At 44.7% G+C, this 10,051-nt stretch overlaps 1 pseudogene; it reads right to left on the reverse strand.

The window, feature by feature from the left end:
* Positions 1–6,597: 6,597 nt before the first annotated feature.
* LOC136157212 (synaptobrevin homolog YKT6 pseudogene) lies at positions 6,598–9,770 on the reverse strand (annotated as a pseudogene).
* Between the last annotated feature and the right edge of the window lie 281 nt (positions 9,771–10,051).

Here is a 10,051-nt window from a genome sequence, read left to right on the forward strand (position 1 = left end):
GTGATGTTGAAATAGAAGTGTGCTTTTTCTTCCCATCATTTAGAGACCAGTCTTCACCTTCCACATGGCACTTGATGTCTTAATCCAGTTACTTTAAGATCAGATGGGAAGACGGAATTAAATGTGCAAGAAGTTTATTGGGGAAATGCTTATCAGAGAAAATGAGGGAGGAGGCTGGAGATGGTGGCAGAGTTATGAGACTTGGATACAGGTCTGATTAAAGAAGAGAGAGAAGATAGGAAGGGGGTGGAGGAGTATGGGCTTTGTGCTAACCTAGTGATGGTCCTCAGAGGACAGCATCAGGGCCCTGCAGTTGGAGATCTGGGAGGTGCCTTCCCTTTGGCTGCACAATCAGTGATAGAATGAAACTTGCTGGACTATGCACGCCCACCACCAGGGCAGTGAGATTGGTTTGGGTCAATGATAAACCCTTTCAGGAATTTTCATTTCCAAAAAGAAAACTCACACAGAACTTAAGGTGTCAGAAGCAGAGTGACACAATAGCAGGGCCCACTTCTGCTGAGGACTTCGGTACTGCCTTGATTGCGTTTCAAGATTTTATGGTTCAACTTTTTCTTTAATTATGTGGATATTTCAATATAAGTACAATATATCTCTTTGTTTTAAAGGACTTTAGAGTTATTTTCTACTGCTTATAAACATCAGAGACCCTTGGCTGAGGTAGGAGGAAGGGGTTAGTTTTTAAAATAGGTAAATGCCACGTTTCCTGCATTGGCAGGCGGATTCTTTACCTCTGCGCCACCTGGAAAGCAGAGAGTTAACTATAGCAATATAGTTAGCAAAGCACCTGATGGAGAAATATGGAAAAAGAAAGCCACAATTTTTTCAAACCATTAGGCATTTCACACAAGTGAAAGTCCAAATTCTTTTGTTTTATTTTTTAAACACTTTATTTGTGTTGCAATAGTTTCAGGTGAACAGTGAAGGGACTCAGCCATACACATATGCTGGGGTCCAGCCTCGGCAGGATCCAGGGAGCACCCTCAGGATGAACGGCGTTGGCAAGAGAGAGAGAAGACACGTGAGACCCGCCTTGATAGGGCCAAGTCTGCGAGGGAGAGAGAGAGAGAGAGAGAGAGAGAGAGAGAGAATGACCAGACGGGGGTGCAGAGAGTCTGGCAGAGTCTGGCAGAGTCTGGCAATGCTGTATTTTTTACCATGGCTTTTATACCCTAAATTAGTACATTTCTAAGGGGAAGATAGTTTAACATTACATCATTCTCCTTCACGAAACCAGGGTGTTTTCTGCATACTTCTTTGTTTATGAGGCTCTTGTACATTATCTTCTAACCTGGGGGCCTATTAACATTTTATGCAGGTCAGGTGAATATAAACCTATTTTCTGTTTTTATGGTGACCTTAACTGAAAGGTAACAGTCTCATAGAGGAATAGTACAGAGTAGAAGTATAACCTTGTTAACACAAAAATTAATCCTTCTGCAGAAGTTGTCAGTTGCGTTTATCTAAGAAGTTTACCCCACACTGACTCTGCGACTTTGGTGAGGCAACTTCTGCCTAGCACTCCGAGCTGACAATTAACAACCATCTCATTGTTACCACACTAGGGCTAAGTTCTTATTTCTCTAGATCTTTAACTATATTAACAATGGTTTCTATAACACAACCTTAGCACATTAAAAGCAAAAACACAGCAAGCAAAACACAGCAAGCAAACGTCAACCCAATAACCACCATTAGAATAATTTTTCTTATGTTCTGATAGGACTCCTCCACCCCTCAAAAAGGCTCTATGTCTATTAGGGCTTTTATATAATCAGGTTCTTTATGCTATTTTATGATTAGGATAATATAAGCAATCATGCATATTAGTACCAAGGGCATAAATGCATTTGACTAACAAACTACCAGCAAAGGAGTTTAAATTAAAACACTCCTTTCACCCTGGATAATCTCATAAAATACCACCACCTGGGAAACTTATCGATTAAAGTTCTAAATTGATTCTTATTTGGGAAGAGATCGGGGAAGGCCTTCTGCCTGTGTCACAGAAATTAGAGAGTAGTCCATTGAGGCAGGCATCAGAAAGACAGATATCATCCTTAAGGTGAGCGCTGGGGGCAGCTTTTCGGAATCCCTGAAAACCTGATCTGCCTTGCCCGTCAGGTTTTCTCCTCATGACCTTGTCATGGGTGGGGTCTCGTGTGCTGGCTCCCGGCACACATAACATGTATCCATTTAAGCCACAATTTTTGATTGCTTATTGGAGATGGAGTAAGATTAGGGGTGACAGATTGCAACCCAGGTAGATGTGCAGACATGTTGTATTATGAATTGAGATGAGGCCAACATAGAGAAAGCGTAGATAGCACCGTGTGTCTTCAAAGGCTGTGATATCAGAGTCTGTCAACGCCTAGCGGTGCTGCATGGCAGAGAGCGTTGTGTGCTGCTTTTCTTTCTGACGTGCTGTGGTTAGAGTAATATGTGGAAATTAAAGATAAACAGAGACCACAAGTTGCTTTATAAATATATAAAAGGACAGAAAGTAATTTTAATTGTGTAGGTGTGGTACAGCAAGGACTAGGATTGCACGTATAAGACTTCAAAACACCATGCGTACTTCCTGTTCTTTCTGGATAACACAATTGCTTGTCAGCAAAACTTTCTTGTTCCTGGTAGAAAAATGATAAATGCTCCTTATATGATACAGTACATGCCCAAACTGATACTAAATATAACAAAAATCTGTAATTACTGATCAGTCTCAATTTTGGCTTTGATGATACTATCTTTGTTCATATATACTGAAAGCTAAATGGACTTTCATTATAGATGGAACTATAGTTCTAGTTTTTCCAGAGACTTTGATTTAGCATGGTGTAAGTATTGTCAAGAAGGAGTTGTGAAGTAGATCTAAAAATAATCCAGAGTAGAATTTTCTTTTAGAAAGTATCAAATCTGTAAAACAATAACAACAAACACAGGCCACTTATTCCAATTTGGAGGACTGAAAAACTTCTCATAAAGAATTATCATGAAGAAGAACTAAAAGAAAAATGAAACAAACAAACAAAAAAAAGAACTAAAAGAAAAAAAAATGAAACAAAGAATTATCATAAAGAAAATTCTCTCAATGAAAGATTGTCTTATTCAGTTATGTATCTTCTATTTCAGGAATTTTCAATAGTCCTTTCATAAGTTGGCTATACCTGATCATCATTACAGCTTTCTGCAGGCAAGACCTTTGGAACATATTATCTATATAATTCTGGCACTTCATCTGTGAAATGAAATGCAATTCCCTAAAGTCTTAAAGTATATATTTTATGCTCTGAAGACTATTTATCATCAAGTAAGTCCTGCCAAAAGGCCATTTGATAAAATGGATTTTCTGCATGCCTGAAATTCTCATTATTAACACCATTCCCTTAATGGCTTTGAAGGAGATGTTTACATTTTAGCAAAGCTAAGGTTTTTTTTTTTTTTTAAACCTGGATATAGCCACTAATTGAGCAAATGAAGTAAACAGATCACCCAGAAAAAGTACTCGACATCTGGTGAAAGGGGCTGATGTCAGGGAAAAGGGGTAAAAGGCTACAATAAGGATGGTCACTTTGGTGGCTATTAGGAGTCCAGGAGGTCTGAACATTAGTGAAATGAGCCGCTGGGGGTGGAAATTGTGTTCATGTCTGTTCCAATGACAGCAGCATTTGTTAAACTCCAGCTAATGGCTGATTGTGGCACTGTTGTCAGACCTTCAGATTTTTCAATAGGCCAGCAACTTGGATATAACTGTGAACACTTCCATGCCACCTGTGTTGGAAGCATCAAATGTTAACCACTGGACCGCCAGGGAAGTCCCCAAATTCTTCTCATTGCCAAATGTGGACAACTAATAACATTAAAAAGAAAATCTGTAGGTCAACAATTTCCAAGTCAAACAGGTTACTTCTGTGGGCTGTGTGAAGCCTCAGGCCACCAGTTTGAAATTCTCACAGTAGAACATTTTCCAAAGGAAGCTGAAAAATAGTGGGGACAAACATTGGCCTATTCTCTGTTGAACCTACAGCTGGCATCATAAGGAAGCTCACCTCTGCTCTTTGCAAGTGTCTCTATGAGCTAGGCCAACTCTCTTCCTCAAGATGGAGTTCAAAGACAGTTTTCCACTTTCAACATGTTTAGAACAAGCAGAGGCCCTGTCCTGTCCCAGAAGTCAGAAGTCAGAAGTCAGTCTTCTGAGTTGAATAGGGGGATACTGCTGTTACTTCTACCAGGGGTTTAAGAGCATAAAAGTTCCTAGATATTTACCTTGCTCTTCATTCCTCCCATATGCTGGTTAGTACTTGGTTTCTTCAGTGACAAATCCGTGGGAGCTGGGAGTATGAAAGTCTAACCAGGGACTCCCCTGGTGGCCCAGTGGCTAAGACTCCAAGCTCCCAATGCGGGGGGCCCAGGTTCAATCCCTGGTCAGGGAACTAGATCCTACATACAACTAAAAAATCCTATGTGCCACAATAACCAGGGAGCTGGGAGTTGGTATTCTATATATGACTAAAGAGTCGAACACGACTGAGTGATTGAACTGAACTGAAGCCAATCAAGTTTCTGCTATGGTTAACAGCATGAGTCTGATTCACGATAATGTTTGGCAGAAACCAACACAATGCTGTAAAACCATTATCCTTAAATGAAAAATAAATAAATTTTTTAAAAAGAGTGTGAAGTTGGAGCCAATTGCCTGGTCAGATTCTGACTCCACCACTAACTTGGTAATTGTGCTTAAACCATCTGTAAAATGGGGAAAATAAAATACCTATATATGAGGCTGTTGTGAGGATGAAATATATTGATATCCAGTGCTCTAAGAGTTAGTTGTTTGTTCTTTTTTTTTTTTTTGAATTTCAAAAGATAACTTTATCCAGACAGGAACCTTCCAAACAGAACACAAAGAAAAGTTACGCAGCAGTTATTAAAATACACTTTGCCAAATGATTTAACATCAGAAGACAAGAGGAGCTGGGGGAAGGGTGGATGCAGAAGTCTCGTCCAGCCCTACCCACCCTTGCCACCCTCTTCCCAATCTTGACCACCCACCCAACCCCAGTACCCTCCGAAGTGGGGGGAGTCAGACAACTCTCAGTCATCCCTAAGGGGTGGTCATGGCCACCTCAGAGACCAGTGAGCAGGCCGGGGCTGCACCTTTCAAGGGTAAACATGGCAGAACTCACGCTGGGCAAGCTACTTTTAGGCCAAGTTCTCTGGCGGCACAGTGCCCGGAGAAAACGAGCAGCTGGCAGGTAAATGTCTCAGGGTGGGTCCTCGGAGGCCACGTGGGTCCCACTTCTGGCCCACGCCAGGGCATTCAGGGCCACAGGCACCTCCTGTCGGGGCAGTGGACCTCCTCGACGGGGCAAGAACAGAGGGCTCAGGGAGGCACAGCTGAGCATGAGACCACACTGGTTGATGCCACTCCAAGACGGGCATCCACGGAGACTGAATCTCAAGGGTGAATCTTGAGCCTATGTCCTCAGGAAGCGCAGGAGGGCACTAGAAGGCGGTTTACAACATGGCAGTGTGGCCCGAGGGACCAGCAAGGCTGAGAAGAGCCAGGAACCTCCTGGGCTACTGCCTGGGATGCCCCCTGCACCTGTTCTTAGGGCTGGCCTCGGCGCCATAGGCCTCGTGCTGCTGGGGCGGGGTAGTGGTGCTCAGCAGTGCTTCTGCCGGGGGTTGGGCTGGGCTGTGGACATCTCAGTCCACAAGTGGATGCTGGGAACCCCCAGGCTGGCCGGCATCTTCTCCTAGTGCCTAGTGATGGTGGCCACAGTGAAGGTCACTTGCTAAGATGTAAGTCCCAGGTGATTGTCAGAACAGTCTTTTCTTGTCACCAGAGAGGCAAGTGACACCATTCACGAGACCGCAGCACACGTGCTCTGATCCAGATGCTCAAAACCAAATGGCAAGTCAGGGCAAGCGCCCCCTCCCCAACTTCTAGGGCTCTTTACGGAACTTGCTTTCTGGATGGGTACCGCAGAAAGTCGAAGTCAACCTCAGCAGGAATGCAAAGCAGGTCTCAGGATTTGTGAAGTCCCGTAGCTGTCTCCTCCCAACATGGAAGCACTGGCCCGAGCCCCCCACCCGGCCCCCACGCCCACTGCAGCCCCACAGTGGCTGTCCCTCCCAAGTCCTGGAGTCTGGGCACCCTGATCCCTGAGGGTTAATAGTTAGTACACAGACAAACCCCAAACATGTGAAGATCCACAAAGAGCTGGCTCTGAGCCCCCCATGGGCCTTGCACAAGTCGGGGGCCCACATCCTTCCCAGGGAATTAGAAACGAGCCCTGCAGCATCTACGGAGCCACTGAGCTTTATGGTTCCATTTGGCCCCCAAATACACATTTAGGGGCCTCAGCATCTTTTCAAAAATAACTAGACACGTGAATTTGAACGTTCCCCACCCCCAGGTCCCCATCCACCCTTCAGTTTCTCCCAGGAGCTCCAGAGCTGAAGGTGAGTCTGCCCCACTTGGGTTGTTGCGAGGTGGCTCTGCCTCCTGGGGGCCGCAGTTCTGGTGTGAATGATGGTGAGTTCCAGCACAGGGGCCTCTGCTGGCGGCCGTCACATGACTGCACAGCGTGAGTTTCATTTCCAGGCTGTTTTATAGGAGGCTTTAGGCTGTATTCCCAGCACTTCGGATTTGGATACCAGGTCACGAGCTTCTCACCTCATTCTAATAAAGACTCCATGGTGTTGTGCGGGATGATCTTGGTCTCATCCAGTTCAGCCTGCACTTTAGTCATGGGGTCAGCTTCTCGGGGGTTCTGGTATCTACTGAGGTGACTGTCCAGGCCTGTGTACTGATGGTATCAGGGGATCCAGTTGGCCAGTCTACCCTGTCGACCTGCTTGGAGAACCCGTCTAGAACCTTCTCTAGCAAGGTAAAAGCCAGCCGGGATGGGTACTCACTCTCAGCAGTGACCACTCCCGCAAGACTGTCATTTCTCAGGTAGACATGGCACCGATGTTCTTGTTCTTTCACAGAAGCTCGGCTGCCTTTTCCTGCGCGCTCCACAATCAGCTGACTTGTGAAGGTCATGAACTCCTGAACGCTGGATCTCTGAAAAAAGCTGAAGGAGGACACGTCGTATGCGGCCTTGAGCAGCGCCGTCTTGGACTCGCCTTTTAGAGGCCGCTTAGGCTGTACCGCTTCACGGCGCCGGGCCCTCGGGTCGGCCCCCCGCCTGGCCGCGGCACCGGTCCTCGAGGCCGCCGCCCAGTTGTTTGCTCTTATAGGAAAAAAATGTTATTTTGGAAATTTGAGAAAACCGAGGCTCCAAAAAGCGAACTGACTTGTCCAAGTCACATTACTTGAAAAAAAAAAGGAAGCAGGTGTCAGAATTTGAACTCTAGAAGGAAATGGCAACCCATTCCAGTATTGTTGCCTGGGAAATCCCATGAATAGAGGAGCCTGGTGGGTGATAGATAGTCCATGGGGTCGCAAAGAGTAGGACACGACTCGGCCACTGAACACACACACTCTTGAATTCCAAGTATGGTATTCTCGTCTACTTACTGCACCCCAGATCTTCTCAGAATTACATGAGGTTTATCTGAGTGCTTAATAGAAGTGATTGGTACAAAACCAGATTTTGCTGCAAATCCTGGTTGCATTGGAATGTAGTATATCACAGAAATCATTGGTGGTATTTATAAGCAAATTGCCATCTAAATGATTAAGTTTGAGTTCTTCAAAGAAGAAAACAAGTAAAGACAACAAGGGAAGATTCACAAGGCAAAGCTGGTCCCACACCCAGAGGGCAGGGGAGAAAAGAAACCTCTCTGGAAATAGAGGTATGTGTGTACTCAGTCATGTCTGACTCTTTGCAACCCATGGACTGTAGCCTCCCAGACTCCTCTGTCCATGGGATATCCCAGGCAAGAACACTGAAATAGGTTGCCATTTCCTCCTCCAGGGGATCTTCCTGACCCAGAGATCGAACCCAAGTCTCTTGCATTTCAGGCAGATTCTTTACTACTGATCCAGCAGAGAAGCCCAGGTATAGTGGACTCCAGATTAAAAGATTTGTCCAAAAGAAGAGAAAACCAATGATTATCTTCTGGTGCTTGTTTTGGGATGGAGTTGGTCAATTCAAGGTTGAGTAGAAACCTAGGCAGTAAACCCCAGTGATCAAAAGAGGCCTCCTGAACTAAGTGACCTTGCAAAATTCATGGACATGAAAAAGTACATTTCAAAACATTTTTATTCATTAAACATCTATCCACTAGAGACTTCTAAATAGCAAGTCCTCAAATAACATTCTTAAAATTTCAGCTCATAGGCCGCTTGATCACTAACAGGGAAGGAAAAAAAGGCCCGGTTTATGAATGACTTACACAATGTCACATGGGAATCTGTGGCAGAAGGAAAACTAGGTTCTGGGAATATGTACATCAGTGGTTGGGACTATGACCCCAGACTTAGATCACACACAGACCACTTTATTTTAAGTGTTTTTTTAATTAAATAACGAACTAGACTTCTTTGGGTCTTAGTTGTGGCATGTGAGATCTTTAGTTGTGGCATGTGGAATCTAGTTACCTGACCAGGGATTGAACCCGGGCGCTCTGCATTGGGAGTGCAGTCTTAACCGCTGGTCCACCAAGGAAGTCCCTGGAGTGTTTTACTGAGCTGAGATAGAATGGTACCTCCAGGCATTTTCATCGCTACCTCAGCTCACAGCAGCAAAAATCCTGGGCAGTTCACACCTGCTAGATTTTATCAGGCCTATGATGAGGCTTCCCAGAAACCAGGCTCACTTAGGGATCCTGAATGCATCAACAAGGGGGTGGTGAAGAGGGTTTCCACGGGGTAGTCAGACTCTGTGGACAGGTGCGTTGTGTTTCTTTTTAAGACCGAAAAAAATTCCATTGAATATACGTACCACATTTAGTTAATCCATTCATCTATTTAGTTATCCCATTAATCTATTGGGTTTTGAAACAACTAGATATTTCATTTCCAAGATCTTTAAAAGTTTGAAAAATATACAATAACATTTCATGTATGTAGTCTCTCTCTTTTTTTTAATGTTTGAAGATATTATAGTTTCAAAATATCCCCGAGCTGTTGGCTCTGTTCCCTTCGCGTTTGGACTGATGCACTGCAACTCCTTTTGGAGCTGAAGGGAGGAAACCCAGCCTAGAGGACTAGTGTTCAGCCTGCATCTTCCCCTTGCTTTACACGCCCCTTGACTTCCTCCCTTTTTTGCCCCCAGGTCATGGGCTCCTCTGCTTATTTCTCTCACTGCAAATCTCCTGCTCTGCTGGGGACCTGGAGACCATAAGAAAAGACTCCAACTGTCCCAGTGCAACTGTGGAAAAGACTGGCTGAGAAGGAAGGGGAGGCCAGGGCCCCGTGGAGGATAATAGGAGGGTTCTGAACTTTTCAGGTTTCACCTAGGGCTACTAGAAGCTGCAAGGAGACTTTTCTGCCCTTTTTAAGTGATTGAGTCACTGATTTTGCAGTCTCTTGTCTCCTGAGACTTATGCTCTAGAAGCAGAACAGTCTGGGCCACGGTGGCCAAGAGGTTCCTGGTGGTGGTGGGCTCCCTGGGGCACTCCTCCGAGGCATCCACCAGGAAGCACGCGTGGGCATTGGTGTTGGCCAGGGCACAAGACCAAGTGTCCAGAACAACCAGGGTAGCCAGGCTGAGGCCTGTGAGGTGGCTGGGGATGGGATGGGCCCTTTGTGTGATTTCTCTGCTAGAGATGTTGATGAGGAATGATGACATTGTATAAAATATATGGGTCAGTATTGGAACTTTTAAATGTATCTGCCATGCCTCTTAACTTTGGGTGAAATTTTTCATCAGCTGCTAGTCTCATTCACCTATGTTACCCAAAGCAACTCTCTTTTTTAATTGTGGTAAAATTTATACATTACCTTTTAACCAACCATTTTACCCTTTTAACCATTTTTAAGTGAACAATTCAGTGGCATTAAGTACATTCATAATTTATATAACCATTATCACTCTTCATTTCCAGAACTTTTTTCATCATCCCAAACAGA

This window comes from Muntiacus reevesi, chromosome 2 (genome assembly GCF_963930625.1).
Source record: "Muntiacus reevesi chromosome 2, mMunRee1.1, whole genome shotgun sequence".
In the NCBI taxonomy this organism is placed as follows: Eukaryota; Metazoa; Chordata; class Mammalia; order Artiodactyla; family Cervidae; genus Muntiacus; species Muntiacus reevesi.